Source organism: Bufo bufo, chromosome 2 (genome assembly GCF_905171765.1).
Source record: "Bufo bufo chromosome 2, aBufBuf1.1, whole genome shotgun sequence".
Classification (NCBI taxonomy): Eukaryota; Metazoa; Chordata; class Amphibia; order Anura; family Bufonidae; genus Bufo; species Bufo bufo.
Genome location: NC_053390.1, coordinates 690,166,000 through 690,193,284, shown reverse-complemented (window position 1 = coordinate 690,193,284; position 27,285 = coordinate 690,166,000). Strand labels below are relative to the sequence as shown.

The following is a 27,285-nucleotide window of genomic DNA, read 5'->3' as shown; positions in this document are numbered from 1 at the left end:
GTCGATTAATGCTGAGCAGAAATGATGTCCGCCAACGATGTTGGAGTTGTTAAGAAGAGCGCTATGCATCAGCCACTGCTTGAATTTTGTAGTGGTGGTGTTACAGTGTGGGCAGGTGTGTCTAGTCAATATAGAACTACCCAACACTTTGGGAATGGTACAGTGATAAGCCCATACTACTTGAATGACATAATAAATCCAGTCATTGTGCCTCTGCATGACCAACACAGGCTTAATTTAATCTTCATGGACAACAATGTGCCAACTTATCAAGTTCAGATTATTAGGGAACGGCTGCTGGAGACTGAAGTACCTCAAATGGAGTGGTCTGCACTTTCTCCAGACCTGAATCCCGTTGAAAACCTACGGGATCGGCTGAGTTGTCGTGTAAAGGCTCGGAACTCTACCCCAGAACCTCAATGACCTGAGGGCCACCCTTCATTAAGATTGGGATGCCATGCCTCAACAGACAATAATTCGACTTTTGAACAGCATGAGATGTCGTTGTCATGGCCACATGACAAGTTATTGAGACATTGACATTTTTTGTGTTGGTATACCCAGCACTGTTGTTGGCTTTTGTTTCAATAACTTGTTTGAGATGAGGAAATCACCATTCCATGCTTCTACTTAAATGCCCTACTTTCATGATATAATATCACTGTAGCATGAACTTTTTATGTTTTCCATAAATTTCACCCGAAAGCCAAGTATCCCTGACTTTTTGTGAGTAGTGATATATATGTATATATCTTGCCAATCCCGTTCTATTTCTCTATGAATGGTCCTATTACAGCAGTGGGTGTGGAACCACTGTGTCAACCAACACATTTGACTTTGGACTATTCCTAAAGGTGTTATCCTGTAGGTTACTGTATTTTCACCATTTAAACACAGTACAAGGAACTGGACTTTACTGCAGGGGGACCACCAGTGTCGCAGCGGGGAGTGGGGAAAACCCACCAAGAAAGCGAGAGCAAGAAGCAGGTCCACATAGCTGGGATACAGACTGGTGAGTAAAGCAGCGGCAACTGCGAGCTATCACTGTTGCCGTGCCTTCTTCATATGTTCCTATGCCCTCTCTTTTTTTGGTCTAGATTGCTGCAGAAATTTCTTCAGAAGAACAGGGGCATTAATATTTTCAACCTGCTACAATGATCTTTCTTCTTGGCCATAACCTTTCAAATTCATCAAGGAGAAGGTTTTACTTTGGATTTCTTCAAGTCCAGTATATTCTTGACTTTGTATATATCTTAAGTGCTTACAGGAGCATAAGCACTAACAGAATCTCTGGAATAATGATTAAACACAACAAGCTTGAGGATGGAGACGTAAAAGAAATTAGGAATATGTAAAGAGGCAGGAAGGAGCAACTTATAACAGACTGCATTCAACTGTCTTAACACCTCAAATGGATCAATGAATCCAGGTGCGAACTTGTACAATGGTACCTTGAGACTTTTGTTTTTTGAGGAAAGTCAGACTTTGTCCCCAGGAGAAATCTAAGGCAGAGTCCTACGCTTAAGGTCAACCCATTTCTTTCTATCCACGGAGGCCTGAAGCAGGGATATTTTAGTCTTTTGCCAGATCTAGATGATTTTGCTGACAGCAGACTTGGCTACTAGAACTCCAGAGGAGACAGGTAATGAAAGAGGACCCCTTAATTAATGGCCATAAACTATAAAACAGTGGTCTTACTGTAAGATTTATTTGGATGGCATTTGTAAAAAAAAAAAAAAAAACTCTGCCCTGGGTTGCAAGGCAAGTCATTTCTTAAGTAAAGATTCATAGGTACATTAGTTGGTGTAACGCTTGTAGACACGGACAGTGAGCCCTGACCTAGAACCCAGCCCACTTTCGCTACCTACTTGCAGTTTAAGCCCTACGAAACAAGACCGCAACTGGTCGACGGTCCCTATGCTACTAAGGTACAGAGACAGACAAACACCAAGAGATAAAAACAACACAAAGGGATAGTCATATGAAAATGGGTCAGAACCAGGTGGACAACGCAGTACAGAAACGAGAGACAGAGAGTAGTCAAAAGACAAAGCAAAATAAAAAAAACAGATGGGATGCACAGTACAAATAATTTGAGACAGGAGACAGGGAGTGGTCAAAAGACAAGTCGAGGTCAAAAGCACAAACAAATCCAAATAAATTCAAAAACCAGGAACCTAGCTCGTGAGCTCAAACAAGACTATCACTGGCAGTCGTATATTGCTAGGAAGGGGTTTAAATAAAGCACCAAGTCCCAGCATCAGAACCTGATAGGTCATGACTCCATTAGTAAGAACGCTAGCACACAGGAATAGAGCAGCTAAGCAATCATCCCACTACTAGTCTCCTTAAGTACATGCCCACTGTAGGGGGAAAGAGCATTGCATCCTGTTGCCAAGAATGCTGTTGAGTCACCAGGGGGCATGGCTTTGCAGCGCGTCTCTCCTGACACAGTCATTCCAAAGCTGGAGATCTCGCAGCTGGAGCCTGGACAGCTAAGTTTGTGATATTTTAATTTTATTAATATGCTCCACCTGTCCATTAGATTGCAGATGACAGATACAGGAAAAGTGCAACTTGATATTCCACTGCTTGCAGGTGGCTCTTCAGAACCCAGAGGTGAACTGTACTGCCAGGGGTGCAGCTAGCTTTTCTGCTGCCTTAGGCAAAACCTGAAACGGCGCCCCCCCCCCATGCCCCCACCCTACCACTCCTGTCCTACATAACGGAATCCAGACAAATCTGTTATGCTGCTCATTGACTTAAATTATGATGGAATGCAAACCGTAATGCCTCTTAAAGGCTTCCGTGGTGCATTCCGTCCAGGAGCGCTGCTAGATTCTCAAAAGATCCGGGGCCCAAGCCCCAATGAATATGGCCCAGTTCTCTAAGTCTCCCCCCCTCCCCCCAGACACCGCATTTTGCTGTACTTGCTATACAGCAGCACATACCTGTCACATCCAGGGCCTCCAGGTCACGTCTCCTCTGATGTACTCTGTCATCATCTTCTCCATTAGGTTCGTATAACTTCTCTCAGCAGCGCCTCATCTCTGTGTGACACATAGACATCTTAGCTCCTGCACATTTCTATCATCATCCCCCAACCTGGAGTCCCCACAGTGTTATTCTGCTGCTCGCTGTGCTCCCCAATACCCCCAAATACTATCCTGAAGAATAGCGCTTCTCATAGTCCCACCAATAGTAATTCCCTTCTAGAAGGCCCAATTAGTAATACTGCCCCCTACAGTGCCCCCAACAGTGATAATGCTCCCCAAGAGTGCCCCCATTAGTAGAAGAGCCCTCCAGTATTAATAATTCCCTCACAGAGCCCCTTGTAGAAATAAGGCCCCATATTTTTTCCCCCAGTGGTAATAAAGCTCTCTACAGACCCCTCTCAGTAGTAATAAGGCCCCCATAGTGCTATTAGTAGAAATAAGGCAGATCTATAAGTCCCTCCTATAGAGCCCCCAGTAGTAATAAGTATGTCTAATATCCCCTGGATTTATAATACCCCTACAGTCCACCATACAGGTCCATGTAAATAACATCACATCTCCTGCCCCTCCAAAATACAGTCCTATGTAAATAACATCAACTACCTCCCTTCAGCCCCTCCAACATACAGTCCCATGTAAATAACACTATTTCCCTCTCTTCGACATAGAGTCCCATGTAAATAACATCACACCATCTCTCCAGACCCATCCAAAATACAGTCCCATGTAAATAACATCACCTCCTCCCCAGCCGCCTCCAACATGCAATCTCATGTAAACATCACCCCGTCAACATTCAGTCCCATGTAAATAACATCTTTCCCTCACCAGCCACCTTCAACAGACAGTCCCATGTAAATAACATTGCTCACTCAACATTGTCCCACCTAATAACATGACCCCTCCCAAGCCACCTCCAACACACAGTCCCATGTAAATAACATCCCTCCCTTCAGCCCTAACATACAGTCCCAGTTAAATAACCACAACTCCCAGCAGTGCTCTGCCTCTCCCTTCACTAACCTCTCCTCATGTAGCAGAATTTCACCACAGCTTCTTCCCCAGGTCTTCTCCTCTTCACTTCCGTCCTCTCCTGCACTGGTAACATGATGGTGACATCATCGCAGGTACTTCTTAAACACTGCCTGTTTTGCTGGTCACATGACCTGTGATGTCACCACAGGTCCTTCAGATCTTCCAGTGTATTAGATTCAATTGTATTGCTGTCCTGAGGATGGCAATACAGTTGTATCTAGCAGGCAGGCAGGACATTTGGGGCCTGGGACAAAACATCAGGGGGGCAGGCCCCGAATGTTTTAACCTAGCAACGCCCCTGATTCCGTCTTATCATTCCAAATTCCTAATGCAATGTGTGCTAAGTACAAAAAATGCCTCTAATTTGCCAGTAAAAAAAACTAGTCACTTTTAGTGCCCCCAGTGCATCAAATGTTCTCACAGTGGCCCCCTTATAATGTATGCCAGCACAAAAATGCTCCTTTTGATAGTCGCAATGTCCCCATAGTGCTTTCTCCAGTTACAAAATAATGAGCCCCACCCCATTGTGGCTGAATATTATGCTGCAAAATAAAATGAGTAAACTCAAATACTTACCTCCATTCTGCTGTCAGCGATGCAGTGGAAGACATGGACCTTTTCTAGTCTGTGCCCTGAGCTCTATGCAGCCGGCGCCGCTTGTGAGCCCCTTCAAACGGAGCTCACAAGCAGAGCCCCGAACGCTAGTGTGAAAGTAGCCTTAGGCAGCACCTGTCACGGATGTATGTGAGCAACGATAGTAATTCACAGTACAGAGCAACTGACTGGACCCAGAACTAGGGAGGATAAAGGGTGACCCCTGTCCGACCCTCAACGCTTTCCCTATTCTGCTAAAGCACATGCCCGGATCCAAAAGGCGGAACGAGGCATGCCCACGTGCTTAAGACTAATGACCACTGTAACCCCTACAATAGTGGAAGGGGCACGGCCACCAGTGCCCTACTCAGTATATGGAGGGAACCGTGGCCACCTCAGATCCAGTCAGAAAACAAACAGGAATACAACAATGTCTGCAGACTTAGCTGAAGGTGTTGTAGCCGCAGAGAAGACGGATCCAAGGACAGGCTGGCAAAATCCGGAGTGCTAGCTGCAGCAGAACACCGGTCCAGTGGACTGATAGCTACAAGTGAAGAAACCAAAGCAAGAGCCACAACTGAAGTGAGAACTATAATCCACATCCTATCATAGGAGGAGGGGTGATATAAAGAGAGGGAAATCAAACACATGAAGGACAGCTGTGGTGAAAGAAACCAGAAGTAAACAGAGTAGTGAGAACGCCTCCCAGCTCTAGTAGTGACATCATCACAGGGGTGGAGAAACAGAGCTGTGAGAACGTCCCAAAGCTCTGGTAGTGACAGTACCCCCCCCCTCTACGGGTGGACTTCCGGACACCCAGGACCTACCTTCTCAGGATGAGCCCTATGAAATGCCCTGATGAGGCGAGTGGCTTTAATGTCCGACACCGGAACCCACATCCTCTCCTCAGGACCATAACCCTTCCAATGAACGAGGTACTGAAGAGAACCGCGGACCATGCGAGAGTCCACAATTCTGGAAACCTCAAACTCCAGATTGCCATCAACCAAAATCGGAGGAGGAGGCAAAGAGGAGGGTACCGTGGGCTGGACATATGGTTTTAAGAGAGATCTGTGAAATACATTATGTATCTTCCAAACCCTTGGAAGATCAAGACGGAAGGCAACAGGATTGATGACTGACAAGATTTTATAAGGCCCAATAAACTTGGGACCCAATTTCCAGGAGGGAACCTTCAGTTTAATATTTCTTGTAGACAACCACACCAGATCACCCACATTCAGGTCCGGACCAGGCACACGTCTCTTATCAGCCACACGCTTATACCTCTCACTCATTTTTTTAAGATTACTCTGAATCTTTTGCCAAATGGTAGACAAAGACGAGGAAAATCTCTCCTCCTCAGGTAAACCAGAAAGAGCCCCTCCCGAGAATGTACCAAACTGCGGATGGAACCCATATGCACCAAAGAATGGTGACTTATCAGAAGATTCCTGACGACGGTTGTTCAGAGCAAACTCAGCAAGAGGGAGAAATGAACACCAATCCTCCTGGTTCTCTGAAACAAAACAGCGCAAATATGTCTCCAGATTCTGATTGAGGCGCTCAGTCTGACCATTCGACTGCGGATGAAAAGCAGAAGAGAAGGACAGCCGAACCCCCAGGCGAGAACAGAAAGCCTTCCAGAACCTGGACACAAACTGCGTGCCTCTATCGGAAACAATATCAGAGGGAATGCCGTGCAATTTAACAATATGGTCGACAAAAGCTTGCGCCAACGTTTTAGCATTGGGTAAACCAGGGAAAGGTACGAAATGAGCCATCTTGCTAAAACGGTCCACCACCACCAGGATCACCGACTTCCCCGAGGAACGAGGAAGATCCGTGATAAAGTCCATGGACAGGTGTGTCCAAGGACGGGAAGGAATGGGTAACGGGAGAAGGGAACCTGAAGGCCGTGAACGAGGGACCTTAGCGCGAGCGCACGTCTCACAAGCAGCCACAAAACCCTCCACCGACTTACGAAGAGCCGGCCACCAAAATCTCCGAGCAATGAGATCCACCGTGGCTCTACTCCCGGGGTGACCAGCAAGAACCGTATCATGATGCTCCTTAAAGAGTTTGTGACGTAGCTGTCATGGCCATGGCTATGACCGTGACTCCTGAACCGCATGCGGTTGTCAGCGGTTTTCATTGGTGTTCAATCACAGGTGAGGGCTGTGGTATTGGCCTCACCTGTGGTTGCCGCTGGCAACAGTATGTATGTGGCAGCGTAGCAGGCTGAGCTGTGCCATGCAGCTCGCTACGCTGCGCATGCGGTTTTGTGTGTGATGTGTGGATGTGTGCACTGTGTTTTATGTTATTGTGTGCACGTCCCCTTTAAGTGGTGTTTCCCTTCCCTGGTGTTGGAAGGGTTAATCCCCTTCCTAGTGTGTGTGATCACTGGGTGTGTCCGACTGTGGGGTGTGGCTTCTTGGCCTATAAAGCCTCATTGCTTTTGTAGGCCTGCAGGTTGCTTCAGCCATGCTTAGCTGAGAGCAGGCCTCATGTATTTGTTACCTGCCAGTAAGAGCCACCCCTGTGGTCATAAACCTTAATGTCAAAACCATAATGTCGCTTTAAGTTATTTCTAGTTATGTGTGAGTCCCTCACGTGTTTTTTTTTTGGTGGGGGGGCTTTGAGGGGTGGGAGTGTCACGGCCACGGTTTTGGCCGTGACTCCTTGGGAGCCGCATACTGTTGCCCGCGGTTTTGGGTTGTTGGGAGGGGCTTTGAGGGGTGGGAGTATGCATTCCCTCGAAAGAGGGTGAAGCATGTACCGCCGTCTGCGGAAGGGGTACATGCGCGCTCTTCGGAGGGAGAGCGTTCTGGGGGTTTCGCCTCTGACGGAGCGGTGAGTGGCGTTTCCCCGCCATCATCGTTGCCTCGTTTGGCGTTCCCCCTGATTTTAGTTACACGTGGTGTGTGTCTGGTATGCGGTATGCATACCTTCGAAAGAGGGTGCAGCATGCAGTGCCATATCAATGTGGCCTGCATGCGCGTTCTCCGGAGGGAGAGCGTTCCTGGGGGTTCTCCGTTAACGGCACGGGTTGGTGGGCTTATTCCCCGCCACCTTACCTTCCGTGTCCGTGTTGGGGATCCCTCGTCCCTCTCCATGTTCCCATCTCTGGTCGTCTGCTGGCAGCACTCGTAAGTGGTCTGGCTGCGTGCTGGTTAGGAGTACGTCTGCTGGCAGCGACTGGAGTGGGGACGTGAGTGGAGAGTCCCCTCGTCCATCTCTCAGTGGTTCTTTTCTCTTTGTTGCTGGTGCGGGCTGCAGTCCTCGTCGAGACTGGATAGTGTGAGCCGGGAGAGGATGCAGCTGACAGCGACCCCTTTTAGAACCGGCACTGAGAGTGGACGTCCCCTTCTCCTATCCCCTTGTCTGAGTCCCTCACGTGTCTTTTTTTGGTGGGGGGGCTTTGAGGGGTGGGAGTGTCACGGCCATGGCTATGACCGTGACTCCTGAACCGCATGCGGTTGTCAGCGGTTTTCATTGGTGTTCAATCACAGGTGAGGGCTGTGGTATTGGCCTCACCTGTGGTTGCCGCTGGCAACAGTATGTATGTGGCAGCGTAGCAGGCTGAGCTGTGCCATGCAGCTCGCTACGCTGCGCATGCGGTTTTGTGTGTGATGTGTGGATGTGTGCACTGTGTTTTATGTTATTGTGTGCACGTCCCCTTTAAGTGGTGTTTTCCCTTCCTGGTGTTGGAAGGGTTAATCCCCTTCCTAGTGTGTGTGATCACTGGGTGTGTCCGACTGTGGGGTGTGGCTTCTTGGCCTATAAAGCCTCATTGCTTTTGTAGGCCTGCAGGTTGCTTCAGCCATGCTTAGCTGAGAGCAGCCTCATGTATTTGTTACCTGCCAGTAAGAGCCACCCTGTGGTCATAAACCTTAATGTCAAAACCATAATGTCGCTTTAAGTTATTTCTAGTTATGTGTGATGTCCGTGTGATGTTTTATATGTGATTTGTGCTGCGCTATGGATCTGGGTCCCTGTGTGGGGATGCGTTTGTGATCTGCACCCTGCTAACACAGGGATCCAGTCAGCAAGGCTGTGGCAGGTAGGTGGAACTCTTTGTTCACCTGCCATATCCATAGAGCTGTTTATGTCTCCCCTTTTCCTGCAGCTTGGCCGTTGAGACTCCTGCTCCTCCGTGTCTAGGAGGAGTGGGCTTGTCTTACTCAGCTCCTAGGTGAGGGTCATCTTGAGGGCTAGCAGGGACTTTTAGGTTCCGGAGCATGGGCCCTCCTACCATCAAGGTTGGCTCATGTAGCTAGGAGCCAGGGTCAGGTTAGGGATGCGTTTAGGAGGTGACCTGCTCCCTAATCCTGTCTTCATGGCCAAGCAGCCGTAACATCACCGGGCTCCACACGGCTGAGGATTTCCCCCATCCTCAGCCGTGACAGTAGCTCAGGAGGCACGAACAACTTTCCAGAAGGACACGGGCAGGTGTCTCAGTCTGGGCAGCCTGGACCTCGGCCTCCAAATCGGAATATAGAGCAGAAACAACTACCCCCTCCGCCAAAATGGGACCCGGGTCCTCGGAGTTTCCTCCTCCCGGAAAACAGCGAGAGAGAGCATCAGCCTTCACATTTTTTATCCCAGGTCGGAATGTAACAACAAAATTGAATCTGGAGAGAACAGAGACCATCTGGCCTGTCTCGGATTCATACGCCTGGCCGACTCCAAGTATGCCAGATTCTTATGGTCGGTAAAAAACGGTGATAGGGTGCCTGGCCCCCTCCAACCAATGGCGCCATTCCTCGAAAGCCACTTGATGGCCAACAACTCCCTATCTCCCACATCATAGTTTCTCTCTGCCGGGGAGAGTTTTTTAGAGAAAAAGGCACAGGGTCCTGCCACTTGGCAGGGGAAGGGCCCTGGACAAAACCGCACCCACACCCACCTCGGAAGCATCCACCTCAACAATAAAAGGTAAGGAAACATCGGGATGCACCATGACGGGAGCAGACGCAAAATTCTCTTTAATCTTAGAAAAGGCTGCAAGCGCCTCCTCCGACCAAGAGGCAAAAATCCGCCCCCTTTTTTGTCATGTCAGTGAGGGGTTTGACAACAGAGGAATAATTCAAAATGAACTTTCTGTAATAGTTCGCAAAACCCAGAAAGCGCATCAATGCCTTCTGATTCTCAGGAAGCTCCCACTCAAGTACAGCACGGACCTTCTCGGGATCCATGCGAAAACCAGAAGCAGAGAGGAGAAAACCCAGAAATTGAATCTCCGATACCATAAAAAAGACATTTCTCCAGCTTGGCGTACAATTTATTTCCCGCAGAATCTGCAGAACCTGAAAAAGATGATCCTGATGGGTCTGAACATCAGGGGAAAAAATCAAAATATCATCAAGATATACCAATACGAATTTCCCCATTAAATGATAGAAAATAATATTAACAAAATGCTGAAAGACGGCCGGAGCATTCATCAGGCCGAAAGGCATAACGAGATTCTCGAAATGCCCGTCAGGGGTATTAAAGGCCGTTTTCTATTCATTCCCCCTCTCTGACCCTGACCAGGTGTACGCGCCTCTCAAATCCAATTTGGAAAACACCTTGGCCCCACAATTTGATTGAAGAGGTCCGGGATCAGAGGAAGGGGATAGGGATCGCGAATCGTGATACGGTTCAGCTCCTAAAATCTAGGCAAGGTCTCAGAGAGCCATCTTTCTTTTTAACAAAAAAAAAACCCGCGGCCACAGGTGACTTTGAGGGACGAATATGCCCCTTTTCGAGACTCTCGGAGATGTAAGTTCGCATTGCGATTCTTTCCGGTTGTGAGAGATTGTAGAGGCGTGCTTTTGGCAGCTTGGCGCCGGGAATGAGGTTAATGGGACAGTCAACTCCCGGTGAGGAGGTAGCTCCCGAACACCGCTCTCGGAAAACACGTCCGAGAAATCAGAGAGAAATGATGGCACCGTTTTAGTAGACACCTCTGCAAAAGTCGCTGTGAGAGAATTCTCTCTACAAAAATCACTCCACTCATTTATTTGCCTTCCTTGCCAATCAATAGTGGGGTTATGTCTAGTGAGCCAGGGTACCCCAAAACTAGAGGAGACGGCAATTCGTTAAGGAAAAAACAAGATATATCCTCCACATGAGTGTCACCTACAGCTAGCCGGATATTGTGAACAATGCCCTTCAGAGATCTCTGTGAGAGTGGAGCAGAGTCAATTTTGTCCCACTATCGACAAAAATCTCACAAGAAATGACCTTGCTCTCTAGCGCCACCCTGGCAGACAGGAGAAAACGGGAACTGCAGGTCAGAGGAAAAGCATCAAATCCTACATCAACTTTGCCCAAAGTAGCAGATGAAGCAGAACTTGATGGGTTTACCTTTTGAGATTTTTCTCTTATTATCGCTCTTAGTACGGTTCAAGAATCTCCTAGACCGGACCAAACATTTGCCAAATGACCTATGCCCCCACAACAAAAACAGACCATACCTCTGAGGACCTAAATCCTCTTTTATCAGGGGCAAGTCGACCTAGCTGCATGGGCTCCTCCTCAGAGGGGAGCGAGACAGGATGAGGCCCCTGCACACTGAATGAGTCCGCACCATTGCCCCTAGACTGACAATGGCTGGACAGAGAGGTCTCGTTTCTTTCTCTTAGACGCCTGTCAAGGCGTACCGCCAATGACATGGCAGACTCTAAGGACGTTGGTCTCTCATGGAAAGCAAACGCATCTTTTAATCTCTCCGAGAGACCATGACAGAACTGACTCCGGAGTGCAGCATCATTCCAACCGATTCAGCTGCCATCTCCGAAATTCAGAACAATAAAGCTCCGCGGACCGTTTGTTCTGGCATAAACACGTAGGATAGATCGGCCAGAGCAACACGATCCGGGTCATTCATAAATCTGCCCCAGGGCCACAAAAAATCCCTCCACGGATCGAAGGGAGGGATCCCCTGATGGCAAGCGAAAAAGCCCAAGTCTGAGCATTACCCCTGAGCAGGGAGATGACAATCCTCACCCTCTGCTCTTGATTACCAGAAGAGTGAGGACACAAGCAAAAATGGGAGTTTGCATGCCTCTCTGAAACGAACAAAATTCTCACTGCCCCCGGAGAACGTCCTCCGGAGTGAGACTTTTGGCTCGCAACAGACTCCATGAGCCGGAGCAGGGCCCAATGCTTGAAGCTGGGTCATAGATTGACGGAGATCCGCTACTTCCAAAGAAAGACCCTGCATGCGGGTCAACCAGGTCAGAAAGCGGATCCATGTCAAAAAAGGGACGGTTTGGTGGATTATAATGTCACGGATGTATGTGAGCAACGATAGTAATTCACAGTACAGAGCAACTGACTGGACCCAGAACTAGGGAGGATAAATGGGTGACCCCTGTCCGACCCTCAACGCTTTCCCTATTCTGCTAAAGCACATGCCCGGATCCAAAAGGCGGAACGAGGCATGCCCACGTGCCTAAGACTAATGACCACTGTAACCCCTACAATAGTGGAAGGGGCACGGCCACCAGGCCCTACTCAGTATATGGAGGGAACCGTGGCCACCTCAGATCCAGGTCAGAAAACAAACAGGAATACAACAATGTCTGCAGACTTAGCTGAAGGTGTTGTAGCCGCAGAGAAGACGGATCCAAGGACAGGCTGGCAAAATCCGGAGTGCTAGCTGCAGCAGAACACAGGTCCAGTGGACTGATAGCTACAGTGAAGAAAACCCAAAGCAAGAGCCACAACTGAAGTGAGAACTATAATCCACATCCTATCTAGGAGGAGGGGTGATATAAAGAGAGGGAAATCAAAACACATGAAGGACAGCTGTGGTGAAAGAAACCAGAAGTAAACAGAGTAGTGAGAACGCCTCCCAGCTCTAGTAGTGACATCATCACAGGGTGGAGAAACAGAGCTGTGAGAACGTCCCAAAGCTCTGGTAGGTGACAGCACCATAATGAGCACCAATGAAAATGATCATTGCCCATGGCCCTTCCGCTGTCCCTCTCTTGCCCCTACCTGGTGCTGCCTGAGGCGATCACCTCACCTGGCCTCATTGGTGGTGCACCCCTGTGTACACCCCTACTCATACACAATGTGCAATGAAAAACTATGTAGCTCAATAACGTGTTTCACAAACAACTTGGCCAGGGGGTAAAGAACAATGACCACCAGGTTTGGCACAGGTTGAGACTCTGAGCTGACTGAATATACACAAGTTACTTTTTTGTGGTCGGTGTAGAAGATGACAGTATGGCATGCACCCTACAGCAGACAATGCCACTCCTAAAGGGCCGACTTGAAAGTGAGCAACTTCCTGTCACCCACAGAATAATTCTGCTTGTAGAAGGTACAGTATTTGAGAAGAAGCCTTAGGTGAGCATTTTGCCAGAGGCAAGCCTCTGAGAAAAAACAACTTCAGCCATGTCCACCTCCAAAAACCCATTTGGAGACATTCACGTGATGCAAAATTGATGCAAAAGAGAAGACCTACTTAAGAAATGGGAGGCCTTACTAAGCTTCTGGAGACTACTTTGCATTACCGCAATCAAATAAGAGCGGAATAGGGGTGGTCAGGGTAGAAAAGTGGGAATAAATTGTAATAGTTGGCAAAGCTCAAGAATGCTGGATAGCTCTTAGGCCTTTAGAATCAGGCAAATCCAAAACAGCAGCCAAATTCTTGAGATCCATCTCAATACCAAGATCAGAGATAATATTCCCAGGAAGGGAACATGCATACAATCTCAGGAATTAGTGGCAAAGGGTACTTGTTTTTAGAGTAATTTTAATCAGTCAGCAGTAATCGATACATGGCTTAACCAGAACTGTCCTTTTTCTTGACAAAAATGAAAACAGAACCTGACAGTGAAGAGGACTTCTAAATGAAGCCCGTCTCAAAGTTCTCTTTAATACAGTCAGATTTGACTTGTGTTTCAGGCAGAGACAGTAGGTAGACACGGCCCCCCCCAATGTGGTGTTGAAGTTCATGGCGCCAGTGTAACTTCCATAGGCTGGAATTAGACCCCTGAAGGTTTAGAGGAACTGAGAAAGCTCTGGCAGGCTGTATGGATGTCAGACAGCAACAGTGACAAAAAGCCTCAAGGCAAAAAGACATACACTGTAGATTCCTGTGTGTATAAAATTCCCACTTTAAGCTTTATGGGCACTGTGACATATTGTTTAGATTTTGGGAGTGCCATCCTGTTGGTAGACTCACCACCAAGGATTTATTAAACTGATTTGCAGGAATATGGTATGGGGTTACAAAAGGTACAATGTACCAGGAATGAATGTACAGTAACAAAATTCTTCACTGTATCACAGGGATACAGGAAATGTTGGCTTTGGAGATAACTTGACTTCACCCAGGATTATCTCTCCAAACAACCCTGGGTGATGGATTTTCTCGCCTTGAGGAGTCAAGAACACACACAGGGGGAGATTTTATAATTCCCTGTGTGTCTGAAAAGTGGTGTTTAAAAGTCACAGTTGTGACTTTTTAACTGAAAATTTTTAAAGGAAATTGTTGCAACTGCCACTATTCACTGTCCTCGCCATTTTCTGAACAAGGTATGTGGCAAGGGCATGGAAAGGGGCATGACCAGCCGCTGCAACAAAATTTCTCTTCATGTATGCCAGTTTTCTGGCGTAACTGAAGCCAGAAATCTATGGAGAATGCGCCTAAAAATATGAGGAGGCGTGCGCATTGTCATAAATTAAGCAGATTCCTCTGGCAGCGCATGGGATATCATGACTGTCGCAGAAATCTCCCCCATAGTGTTCTTTGCTCCATCAAGTACATGCATAAATCTCTGATGCATCTATGCTGACACTCCTCCTCAATCAGACCTTGTCTAATTGTATAGACTCCGGTGTGGAGGATGCAGGAGTTGGAAGCATGGGCCTCTGAAAAGTAGGTGCCAATCTGGGAACTCTCCTCTCATGTCCTGATTCCTGGAAGTGCTCTCTGAAGTGAAGATCAATCCATGTAGCCAGGGTAGTCAGATCATCTAGGGTAGATGGAGTGTCACAAATTGCTAATTCATCTTTAGGAGTCCTTACAGCCCAACCAGAAAGCTGCCACCATGGCCTAATTGTTCCTGGACAATTCTGAGGCAAGGGTGCAGATTTGTACAGAATACTGCCCATCCATGAGGTTGCTCTGAGAGAGATGCAGAATAGATAAGGCTGCAGAAGCTGTACAACCAGGATCTTGGACCTGAATAAGCTACCAAGAAACTCCTGGAGATTGCTGGTCAATGGATCACTGTGTTTCCTAGGGATGTGATCCAGGCGAGGTACTTAACCAAACATAAATTCTATCTTCAACAGGTCAGTAGAAAAACTGGTGGGCCAGTAGCTCAAATGCATAGTGCACTAGTTTAGGAAGCCTTGGCAGACTTCAGGTCCCTCTCATAGCGTGAGGAAAGCGGAAGGTGCAGACTGGACACAATGAAGATTGCGACCATTCGAGGTGGTGCTAAAAACAGTGGCAGGAGGTGGTCATCAATATAAAAAAAGTGGACAACCCCTTTAATAGCTGGAAGGGCACGTGCACACACCCCTTCGGTACAAGAGGAGAGGTCTAGCCAGCAAGCAGGCTGCAGCCTGTGTGGAGGGAGAGAGCAACCACTGAAGCCAGACCTGCCAGGAAAGGGAGAGCAGGAGTCAGGGCTCCACCTGGATACAATAACCAGGGACAGGTGTGTGTGAAGCAGAGGCGGCCATGAGCCATCACTGTAACAGATCCTTTGCCTTTCATGCATTGGTACTGTTCCTAAGAGTGAAGCAGAACTTTTGCTGGCACCTGCCACATCATCTTTATGGATGTCCAGCCATATACAGTCAGGTCCATAAATATTGGGACATCAGCACAATTCTAACATTTTTGGCTCTATACACAAACCACAATTGGATTTGAAATGATGTGCTTTGACTGCAAAACTGTCAGCTTTAATTTGAGGGTATTTACATCCAAATCAGCGTGAACGGTGTAGGAATTACAACAGTTTTGATATTTGCCTCCGCTTGTTACGGGACCAAAAGTAATGGGGACAATTGGCTTTTCAGCTGTTCCATAGCCTGTGTGTGTTCACCCTCATTATCCCCAATTACAATGAGCATATAAAAGGTCCACATTTCAAGTGTGCGATTTGCATTTGGGGAATCTTGTTGCTTGTCAACTCTCAAGATGAGATCCAATAAGCTGTCAATGAAGTGATCCATCATTAGGATGAAAAAACAAAACAAACCCCATCAGAGAATAGCAAAACCATTAGGCCAAAACAAACTGTTTGGAACATTCTTAAAAGAAGGAATGCACTGGTGAGCTCAGCAACACCAAAAGACACGGAAGAACCACGGAAAACAACTGTGGTGGATGACCAAAGAGTTCTTTCCCTGGTGAAGAAAACAACCCTTCACAACAGTTTGGCCAGATCAAGAACACTCTCCAGAAGGTAGGTGTATGTGTGTCAAAGTCAACAATCAAGAGAAGACTTCACCAGAATGAATACAGAGGGTTCACACAAGATTTAAACAATTGGTGAGCTTCAAAAACAGGAAGGCTAGAATAGGAGTTTTGCCAAACTAAATCTAAAAAAGCCTTCTCAGTTCTGGAACAACATCCTATGGACAGATGAGACCAAGATCAACTTGTACAGAGTGATGGGAAGAGAAGGTATAGAGTAGGAAAGGAACTGCTCATGATCCTAACATACCACCTCATCAGTGAAGCATGGTGGTGGTAGTGTCATGGCTGTGGGCATGTATGGCTGACAATGGAACTGGTTCTCTTGTATATAATTGATGATGTGACTGCTGACAAAAGCAGCAGGATGAATTCTGATGTGTTTCAGACAATATTATCCGCTCATATTCAGCCAAATGCTTTAGAACTCATTGGACAGTGCAGATGGACAATGACCCAAAGCATACTGCAAAAGCAACCAAAGAGTTTTTTAAGTGAAAGAAGTGGAATGTTATGCAATGGTTAAGTCAATCACCTGACCTGAATCATAGAGCATGCATTTCACTCGCTGAAGAAAAAACTGAAGGGGAAAATGCCCCAAGAACAAGCAGGAACTGAAGACAGTTGCAGTAGAGGCTGGCAGAGCATCACCAGGGATGAAACCCAGTGTCTGGTGATGTCTATGCGTTCCAGACTTCAGGCTGTAATTGACTGCAAAGGATTTGCACCAAGTATTAAAAAAGTAGAAAGTTTGATTTTTGATATTATTTCTGTCCATTACTTTTGGTCCCTTAACAAGTGGGAGTCACATATGCAAACTGTTGTAATTTCCTACTACGTTCACCTGATTTGGATGTAAATACCCTCAATTAAAGTTCACAGTCTGCAGTTAAAGCAACATCTAGTTTGTTTTATTTCAAAATCCATTGTGGTGGTGTATAGAGCCAAACGTGTTAGAATTGTGTCGATGTCCCAATATTTATGGACCTGACTGTAAAAGCAAAAGGAAGGATGGAGAGGGACACATGATATCACCAGTAGGGAAAGATTCATTGCCTCTCTGATTCATTTGAGGAAAGAAGCAGACAGCAGTCTAGAGTAAGGAAAGTGTGGATCAGAGGCATTAGGGTTGACTGCAGAACCTCCCTCCAGGGTCACACAGAGTAATTAGTGGCACATTACTAGAAGCTTGAGCTTCTTCATTTAACCCTTTAGTTACCCTGTATCTGCCTAGGAATGCCAGAATTGAGACTGAGTTTCAAAAGAATGCACAAACCTAGCCCCGAGAGGTTTTATGGTAATTCCTAGCAGCTGCCCTCCCCATCTGTGAGGTGTCACCTAGCCTAGGAAATCATGTGCTGCTTGACTTGTAATTTGGAAGTACCATAAATTAGTGTATACCTGCCAAATTAGAATTTAAAGTATAGAACATAGTGTGTTTCAACTAATGGGCAGCAGGAATATACACCAAACCACATGAACTAATGGAAATATTTATCCCAGTAGAAACATTCTTAGAATCTTCTTTATAAATCCATTGTTAACCTTCTTTGTCCTAAAGAAACATTTAACGTGTGACCAGATACTCTAGGTACAGTAGTGTAAGCAGTGGACTGCAACATGTAAGCTTTCCAGATGGCTCTCCTTCAGCTGTCAGGGCATGCTGGGATTTATTGTTTCACAACATCTGGAAAGTCACAGATTGTGGACCATGGTGGGACTGCATAAATTAATACAATGTTCTTGATTTGGAAACAAATTGGATCTTTACCTTCCGGAATATACTTATTTTAGAATATAAAATAAAATATTTTATAATTTTTATAGTGAATTGTCAATAAACTAAATTTTTGTATAAAAATTATCAGTAACCATTAGCACCTTCTCAACATGGCATAGGAAGTATTGGGAAGCTGCCAAAAAAGAATAAATGGTGGAATTCGAAAAACAAACACAATTGCGCTATTTCAATTTCACAAAGAAAATCAATTTGTTACCAATTACTTTGTCACGACATAGCAGGTGCAATGACGGGGCAACGTCGATCTTGCGGCCCCCGTCTTGAACCCTCAGATGCCACATTCATCTCTGATCACGGCATCAGACGTTAAAATATAGCCTTTCAGGGTTAATCAGGGTTAAGAAGAAAAAAAACACATACTCACTTCATCCATTTGTTCGCAAAGGCCATCTTCATTGAATAAACTGCGTAATATCTACATGGCGACATGATGATGTCATCACACTGGTGGGGCATGGAGACGTCATCACCGATGAGGCGTTCCCGGCCAGCTTGGTGATATGGTGACATCACATGTCACACCGTGCGAGGTTTTGCATGGTTTCTTCAATTAAGATGGCCTCTCAGAGAGCAAATGGATGAGGTTATGTGCTTTTTCCCCCGCCATTTCAGGGAAAATAGATTTGTTACCACAAAGCGCAAGGAAATTTTCCTGAAAATTGGATCAAAGTCAATTGTTTGGCTTCGATTCCTTCAACACTAATTATAGCTATATGAAATTTATACTACCAGAAAATGAAAAAAAGAACAGCTGGAAAACTTAATATGATTGAGTTGAGCTATAAACTGCTAGTGGTGCTTGTTCAATTATCACACAAACAAGGTGGTGTACACTTTAGTTTGGGTTCTGCAGCAGGGAATATGTTAAGGTAGGGTCACATTAATACTTGGTGGCATCTCCCTGTGTTGCCATGCAGGGTGGCACTCTGTCATGGTAATGGTCATGTAGATTCTGGATATCCTCCTGTGGTATGTCATTTCAAGCTCTTTCATCTTGGACCCCTAGTTCAACCAGGATGGTTGTTGGCTGCTGGATATCCTGAAGAGAATGTTGTGTAGTGCGGGCAGTGTGTGGGGGGCATATCTTGTTGGAACACTAAATTTCCTAATTTTAAATTTCCATCTTCAGTACTGTGTGTTTCTTTTTTTTTTTTTTTTTTTTTTGCATTGTATTCTGTAGTTTTTATTGATACAATTTTTGGGGTATGTATGACTTTCTGCTCACTTTTTGTTTAATTTTTTCCGATATAGTGGTGGGGAAGAAGATGGCTAAAAGGTTGGAGGAGTGTTTCAACTAGGGACCCGGGGGGGAGGGTAATTACATTATAGGAGGGGAAGATAGTGCAGATAGAGACCGGGGCAAGGTAATGGGACTGGGGGAGGAATAGATGGAGGGACTAGAACAGTTCAGAAGGAAAGGTGTAGGGTAAAAAAAATATACATAAACCTCTCAGGCTACTTTCACACTAGCGTTTGGGGCTCCGCTTGTGAGCTCCGTTTAAAGGCTCTCACAAGCGGCCCCGAACGCATCCGTACTGCCCCAATGCATTCTGAGTAGATGCGGATCCGCTCAGAATGCATCAGTCTGGCAGCGTTCAGCCTCCGCTCCGCTCAGCAAGCGGACACCCGAACGCTGCTTGCAGCGTTCGGGTGTCTGCCTGGCCGTGCGGAGGCAAACGGATCCGTCCAAACTTACAATGTAAGTCAATGGGGACGGATCCGTTTGAAGTTGACACAATATGGCTCAATTTTCAAACGGATCCGTCCCCCATTGACTTTCAATGTAAAGTCTGGACGGATCTGTCTGAACAACTTTCACACTTAGTATTTTTTCTAAACTATAATGCAGACGGATCCGTTCTGAACGGATCCAAACGTCTGCATTATAGGAGCGGATCCGTCTGTGCAGACACCAGACGGACCCGCTTTGAGCGCAGGTGTGAAAGTAGCCTTAAATGTATGTATAGTAATGTCAGAAGCCTGACTATTAAAACTGGGGAACTGGAATTAGTGATGTGTGAGGAGGACTATGACATAGTGGGAATAACTGAGACATGGCTGAATGATAGCTATGACTGTGCGATTAATGTACAGGGTTACAGTCTGTTTAGAAAGAATCGCCAAAACCGGAGATGGGGAGGGGTCTGCCTTTATGTAAAGTCTTGTCTAAAGGCCATAGTCCAAGAAGATATAAGTGAGGGACATGAACATGTGGAGTCACTTGTGGGTAGACATACATGGAGGCAAAAACAATAATAAATTACTAATAGGAGTTTATTATAAACCACCTAATATACCAGAGTCCACAGAAAATCTACTACTAAACGAGATAGACAAGGCGGCAAATCATAATGAGGTGGTTATTATGGGGGACTTCAACTACTCAGATATAGACTGGGAAACTGAAACCTGTACATCTCATAAAGAAAACAGGTTCTTGGCAATAACCAAAGACAATTACCTTTCCCAACTGGTTCAGGACCCGACTAGAGGGACAGCCATACTAGACTTAGTATTAACCAATAGGCCTGACAGAACAACAGACGTGCAGGTTGGGGGAACACCTGGGAAATAGTGACCATAAAGTAATAACCTTCCAATTATCATTCAAAAGAGTGTTTCTTCAGGGAGGAACAAAAATATCAAACTTCAAAAAAGCTAAATTTTGCAAACTAAGGGAGCCCATAGGCCTAACTAACTGCGGCTCAAAAATAAAAATACAGCCACAAAATGGGATATTTTTAAAATCATCCTAAAATCTAATTGCGAGAGGTACATACCTTATGGGAATAAAAGGTTAAGGAACAAGAAGAAACCAATGTGGATAAATAGAACTGTAAAGAAGGCATTAAATGACAAAAAGAAAGCATTTGAATCACTAAAACAGGAGGGTAGTGAGGAAGCACTGAAAAACTAAAAGGAACAAAATAGAATATGTAAAAAAGTGGCCAAACTAGAGACCGAGAGATTAATTGCCAAAGAGAGTAAAACTAACCCTAAAATGTTATTCAATTATATAAATGGTAAAAAGTATAAATCTGAAGGTGTCGGCCCTTTGCAGAGTAATGAGCGGGGAGTTGCAGAGAGCGATGATGAGAAAGCAAAGCTGTTAAATATTTTCTTCTCCACTGAATTCACTGAAAAAAATAAACTGTCAGATAAAATGCAGAATGTAAAAGTAAATTCCCCATTAAAATGGCCCTGTCCGATCCAGGAAGAAGTACAGCGTCATCTTAAAAAGATTAAAATAGACAAATCGCCAGGACCGGATGGCACACACCCTCGTATCCTAAGACAATTAAGTAATGTCATAGCCAGACCCTTATTTCTGATATTTAAGGACTCTATACTGACAGGGAGTGTTGCACAGGATTGGCGCATAGCAAATGTGGTGCCAATATTCAAAAAGGGTCCAAAAACAGAGCCCGGAAACTATAGGCCGGTAAGTTTAACATCTGTTGTGGGCAAACTGTTTGAAGGTTTTCTAAGAGATGCTATCTTGGAGCACCTCAATGAAAATAAGCAAATAACGCCATATCAGCATTAGAGACGTCGCAAACATAATTTTTTCCGTTCGCAAATGGTGAACGCGAATTTCCGCAAATGTTCGCCAACGGGCGAACCACCATAGACTTCAATAGACAGGCGAATTTTAAAACCCACAGGGACTCTTTCTGGCCACAATAGTGATGGAAAAGTTGTTTCAAGGGGACTAACACCTGGACTGTGGCATGCCGGAGGGGGATCCATGGCAAAACTCCCATGGAAAATTACGTAGTTGACGCAGAGTGCGGTAAGTTAAATTCGCAATGCGATTAATATAACCTGTATTAATCGCATTGCGATTACAACTTAGATCTGAGTTCCTAATGGTTGTATTGCTAGAATATAACGAAGATTGAGAATATAGTGCTATATTCGTTATATTCGTCAATTCTAGAAATACAACCATTAGGAACTCAGATCTAAGTTGAATTCGCAATGTGATTAATATAACCTGTATTCATCGCGTTGCGATTATAACTTAGATCTGAGTTCCTAATGGTTGTATTGCTAGAATTGACGAATATAGCATTATATTCTCAATCTTCGTTATATTATAGCAATACAACCATTACGAACTCAGATATAAGTTGTAATCGCAATGCGATTAATACAGGTTATATTAATCGCATTGCGATTACAACTTAGATCCAGTGGCGTTGCGAGGCGGGTGCGGTGAGTACGGGCCGCACCGGGTGACACCAGTCTGATGGGGTGTCACCCGCGGCCCGCCGGCGCAGGAGTTCTCACTCACAAGTTCAACTTCTAAACTTCGCAAGCAAGCAAGCACGTTGCGCCGTCACGTGGTAAAGGGGGACGGGGGTGTGACTCACTGCAGCCTACTGAGTGGTGGGGCGCCGCGGCAACTGCCCTGCAGGAGTCTCTGGTGCCGGGAGGAGGAGGTAGGTAGAGCGGCTCTGACTTTATAGACCAAATTATTTTAATAATACCCCAATAATAATAAGTTAATAACCTAACCCCATTCATAAGTTACTGGTGGATTATTATAGAGACAGCCCCAGGCCAGGAGACATAAGGGGTTGGGTTAAACTGTGGGCTGGGGCCACCCGGCCACATTTACTAATCTTTGCTCAGGGGTGCCCTCATAAATATAGACCCACATGGTGTGGACTGGTCATTTTTACTAAGGAATATAGTTTAAACATTTATGTGCATAAGCTCCAATCAGATATCTGCACATAGACCAAAACTCTGGGTTAGTGACTTCTTTTTTTTCTCTTTATCTCTTTATTATGGCTTCGGGGGGGGGGGGGGCAGGGGTGACACCATTTTCTACCGCACCGGGTGACACCAGCTATAGCAACGCCAACCATTAGGAACCCAGCTCTAAGTTGAATTCGCAATGCGATTAATATAACCTGTATTAATCGCATTGCGATTACAACTTAGTCAAATTTGTGACACTGCAGCTTCAGAATGAATCTATAATGGATGCTGTCCAGGAGGTGGGAGGGTCTGGGAGGGAGGGTATGATGCTGATTGGCTGGAATGTGTCCGCTGACTGTGAGGTACAGGGTCAAAGGTTACACAATGATGACAAATAGGGGGCGGACCGAACATCGCATATGTTCGCCCGCCGCGGCGAACGCGAACAAGCGATGTTCGCCGGGAACTATTCGCCGGCGAATAGTTCGGGACATCTCTAATCAGCATGGCTTCATGAGGGATCGGTCATGTCAAACTAATTTAATCAGTTTCTATGAGGAGGTAAGTTCTAGACTTAACATCAATAGATGTCGTATATCTGGACTTCTCCAAAGCATTTGACACTGTACCGCATAAAAGGTTAGTATATAAAATGAGAATGCTCGGACTGGGAGAAAATGTCTGTATGTGGGTAAGTAACTGGCTCAGTGATAGAAAACAGAGGGTGGTTATTAATGGTACACACTCAGACTGGGTCACTGTCACTAGTGGGGTACCTCAGGGGTCAGTATTGGGCCCTATTCTCATCAATATATTTATTAATGATCTTGTAGAAGGCTTCCACAGTTAAATATCAATTGATCTGGATAGATTGCAGGCTTGGGCAGAGAAGTGGCAGATAAGGTTTAACACTGACAAATGTAAAGTTATGCACATGGGAAGGCATAATACAAGTCACCCGTACATACTAAATGGTAAAACACCGGGTAACACTGACATGGAAAAGGACCTAGGAATTTTAATGAACAGCAAACTAAGCTGTAAAAACCAGTGTCATGCAACTGATGCCAAGGCCAATAAGATAATGGGTTGCATCAAAAGGGGCATAGATGCCCGTGATGAAAACATAATCCTACCACTTTACATATCACTAGTCAGACCACACATGGAGTACTGTGTACAGTTCTGGGCTCCTGTGAACAAGGCAGACATAGCAGAGCTGGAGAGGGTTCAGAGGAGGGCAACTAAAGTAATTAGTAATTACGGGAATGAGGGAACTACAGTACCCTGAAAGATTATCAAAATTAGGGTTATTCACTTTAGAAAAAAGACGACTGAGGGGAGATTTAATTACTATGTATAAATATATCAGGGGTCAGTACAGAGATCTCTCCCATCATCTATTTATCCCCAGGACTGTGACTGTAACAAGGGGACATCCTCTGCGTCTGGAGGAAAGAAGGTTTGTACACAAACATAGAAGAGGATTCTTTACGGTAAGAGCAGTGAGACTATGAACTCTCTGCCTGAGGAGGTGGTGATGGTAAGTTCACTAAAAAAGTTCAAGCTGGGCCTGGATGTATTTCTGGAGGGTAATAATATTACAGGCTATAGCTACTAGAGATGGGTCGTTGATCCACGGAGTTATCTGATTGCCTTACAGTAAGTGGGGAAAATTGGCTTCTACATCACAGTTTTGTTTTTTTTTGCCTTCCTCTGGATCAACTTGCAGGATAACAGGTCGAACTGGATGGACAAATGTCTTTTTTCGTCCTTATTTACTATTTTCTATGTTATATTATATACTATAATCTATAGTAACATTTATAGCCTATGGTAAAATTTTGATACTTCTATTGAACCCATTACTATAGCAGGTCTGAGAGCCTTCACAAGGCTCCCTGCTCCCAATTGCATACATCCCCTACACTGAAATGTAAAGGAGAATCAATCTAATAGGGTGACATTAAAAAGTACAAAAATGTTTTTTTTTTTTTAATCACTCTCCTTTCCCCAAAATTTAAATAAAAATGAATAAATAATTAAACATCACAGGCATTACTGCGTCCAAAAACTCCCATACTAAAATATAAAAATATTTAGCTCATACAGTGAATGGCATAATAGAAAAAAAAACTGGAGATTTACATTTTTTCATCAGTTCATAAAAGGTGATCAAAAAGTCAGAGCTACACAGCTCTGTAAAAATATTATAAAAAAGTTATGGGGGTCCGAATATGTGATGGAAAAAGGAAAACATTTATTCAAAGCTTTTATTTTTTTCATTACTAAAATTACACTGATCCTGAGAATTGAGATAACAGGTCAGTTTTACACCACATGCAGAATGCCTCGAAAAATAAACCCATAAAACTGTGGCAGAATTTAATTTTCTTTTCAATTCTACCCCATTTGGAATTTTTTTCCAGCTTCCCTCTGAATTTTATGAAATGTTAAAGGGGTTTTCTGAGATTTTTTAACTGATGACCTATCTGATTCCTATCAGTATCTGATCAGTGGGGGTCAGACACCCGAAACCCCAGCCAACCAGATGAAAAGGCACCAGCACTCGCAGTAGCATTGCGGCCTTCTCTCACCAAGCACAGGGCCATACATTGTACAGCAGCTGTGCTTGATATTTCAGCTCATCCCCATTCACTTCAATGGGGTTGAGCTGCACCGAGGCCATGGGACCAATGAATGTGATATCACATGGCCTAGGCAAAGCTGCGAGGAGGACAGGGAGCTGCTGTGAGTGCTGGTGCCTTTTCAAACAGCTGATCAATGAGGGTCCAGGGTGTTGGACCCCCACCGATTTAGATATTGATGATCTATCCAAAAGAGTAAAAAATGTAAATTATAAAATGGAAAACTCTGCTTTAGTCAATAGTACAGAGTGTGTAAATGAGAAATGGCACTTTCTGGTTTTATATCACTTATAGCTCACATTTCTTTTAGCAATTTTTCTCTGTACATTCTGAACATCTAGTTTGCAGATATCTTAGACATGGTAGGTGTAGACTAGCTGCCATCCACTGCACACAGAAATTAGAGAAGCTGCTTCCTAAGCTACTCGTACTCACTCAGAAGTTTGCCCCAGGTGCTGAGATATAAATCTCCTATGTAGTTGTGAAGACTCTTTAGTGTTTCTCTTTGATTCCCGCCACATTTACAGTACGCTGCTGCTCACTCTCCCCCATCCATAGACTTCTATTGACATGTATAATATAATCCTCCTGTGAAGCTTCTGTCTCCAGATGGAATTCAAAGCACTTTTCAAAGTGAAAAGCAATTAGAAGGGGAGGAGATGGGATAAAGAATAAACAGATAAGGTGAGAACTATACAAAATATATGACAAAGTTTCTTGTGGTCGCTAGTACTATTGACTTATGCAAAGTTGTGTGAAACTTAGTTAATAGTTAAAGGAGTTCTGCAGTTTTTTTAAACTGATGATCTATCCTCTGGATAGATAATCAGCATCTGATCGGCGGGGATCCGACACCCGGGACCCCTTCTGATCAGCTGTTTGAAAAGGCAGCGGCGCTAGCAGTAGTGCCGCGGCCTTATCGCCGCTTACCGCAGGCCCAATGACACGACTAGTATCAATGGCCTGAGTGGGGCTAAGCTCCATTCAAGTGAACAGAGCTTAGCCCCACCCAGGCCATTGATACTAGTCGTGACGTCACTGGGCCTGCGGTAAACAGCGAGAAGGCTGCGGCACTACTGCTAGCGCCGCTGCCTTCTCAAACAGCTGATCAGAAGGGGTCCCGGGTGTAGGACCCCCGCCGATCAGATGCTGATTATCTATCCAGAGGATAGATCATCAGTTTAAAAAAAAATGCAGAACCCCTTTAACTATTCACTAACTTTCACACAACTTTGCATAATTCAATAGTACAAGAGACCACAAGAAACTTTGTAATATGTTTTATCAGTGAGAAATGTCTGATTCTCCTGTTATCAGCTGTTTACCAGCCCCAACTAACACCTGCTCAGAGATGCGGTATAATGGAAAGATTTCCATTTGTTCTGTGTTTTTGACTCACAATAACTGATGGAAACCACTGACCAAATAACTGAAGCGTGAGCTTGGCCTTAGCAGTTAAACATTAGTTTCTCCTATGTTTTATTCCTCTTGCATAAATTCATTGCTCTCCACCTCTATGTCATTGTCATCTGCTGTCTGGTCCATTGCCAGACCCAGCCTTCATCATCCATGGCCACGTTTATCTTGTTTTCTGTGATCTGCGAGTTTATTATTCTGTATTTGTTGAATAATACATGCTTCACATTTTTCTTGTGATTGTTCGGTTGTTATGTAATTCTGCTCTACTGAAGTCCTGGGGATTATGTGAGTACCAAGAGCCATTGATTAGGGCTTTGAAAAAGTGACTGCTATAGGTGAAGCCGTAAAACGCAGAGAACAGGCACAGGGCTCCCTTGTGTGATACCATAAGGTAGTTTTGATTCTAGCCCTAACTCCAATAGAGAGGTGCTTACTAGGTGTCGTTCTAAGAGACACAATAACTGTAATCACCAACAGGGTTGTCTTTCCTAACTGTGGGGGTGCTGCATTCACTGGGACTGCTGCTTGGGAAATTCCCCAGAAGTAGAATGAAGAATGCCAAAAAGGAAGAGAAAGTCCAAAAGGGATTCTCCCATAATGAAGTTTCACACAGTTTTTCAGGTGCTGCTACTGTTTTTC

General features: G+C 45.1%; 1 protein-coding gene across 1 annotated transcript in view; it reads left to right on the top strand.

Moving 5' to 3' along the window:
• GLRA3 (glycine receptor alpha 3) overlaps positions 1–27,285 on the top strand; it is a 328,913-nt gene that overhangs the window by 199,714 nt on the left and 101,914 nt on the right. The gene's annotated exons all lie outside the window — the stretch shown is intronic.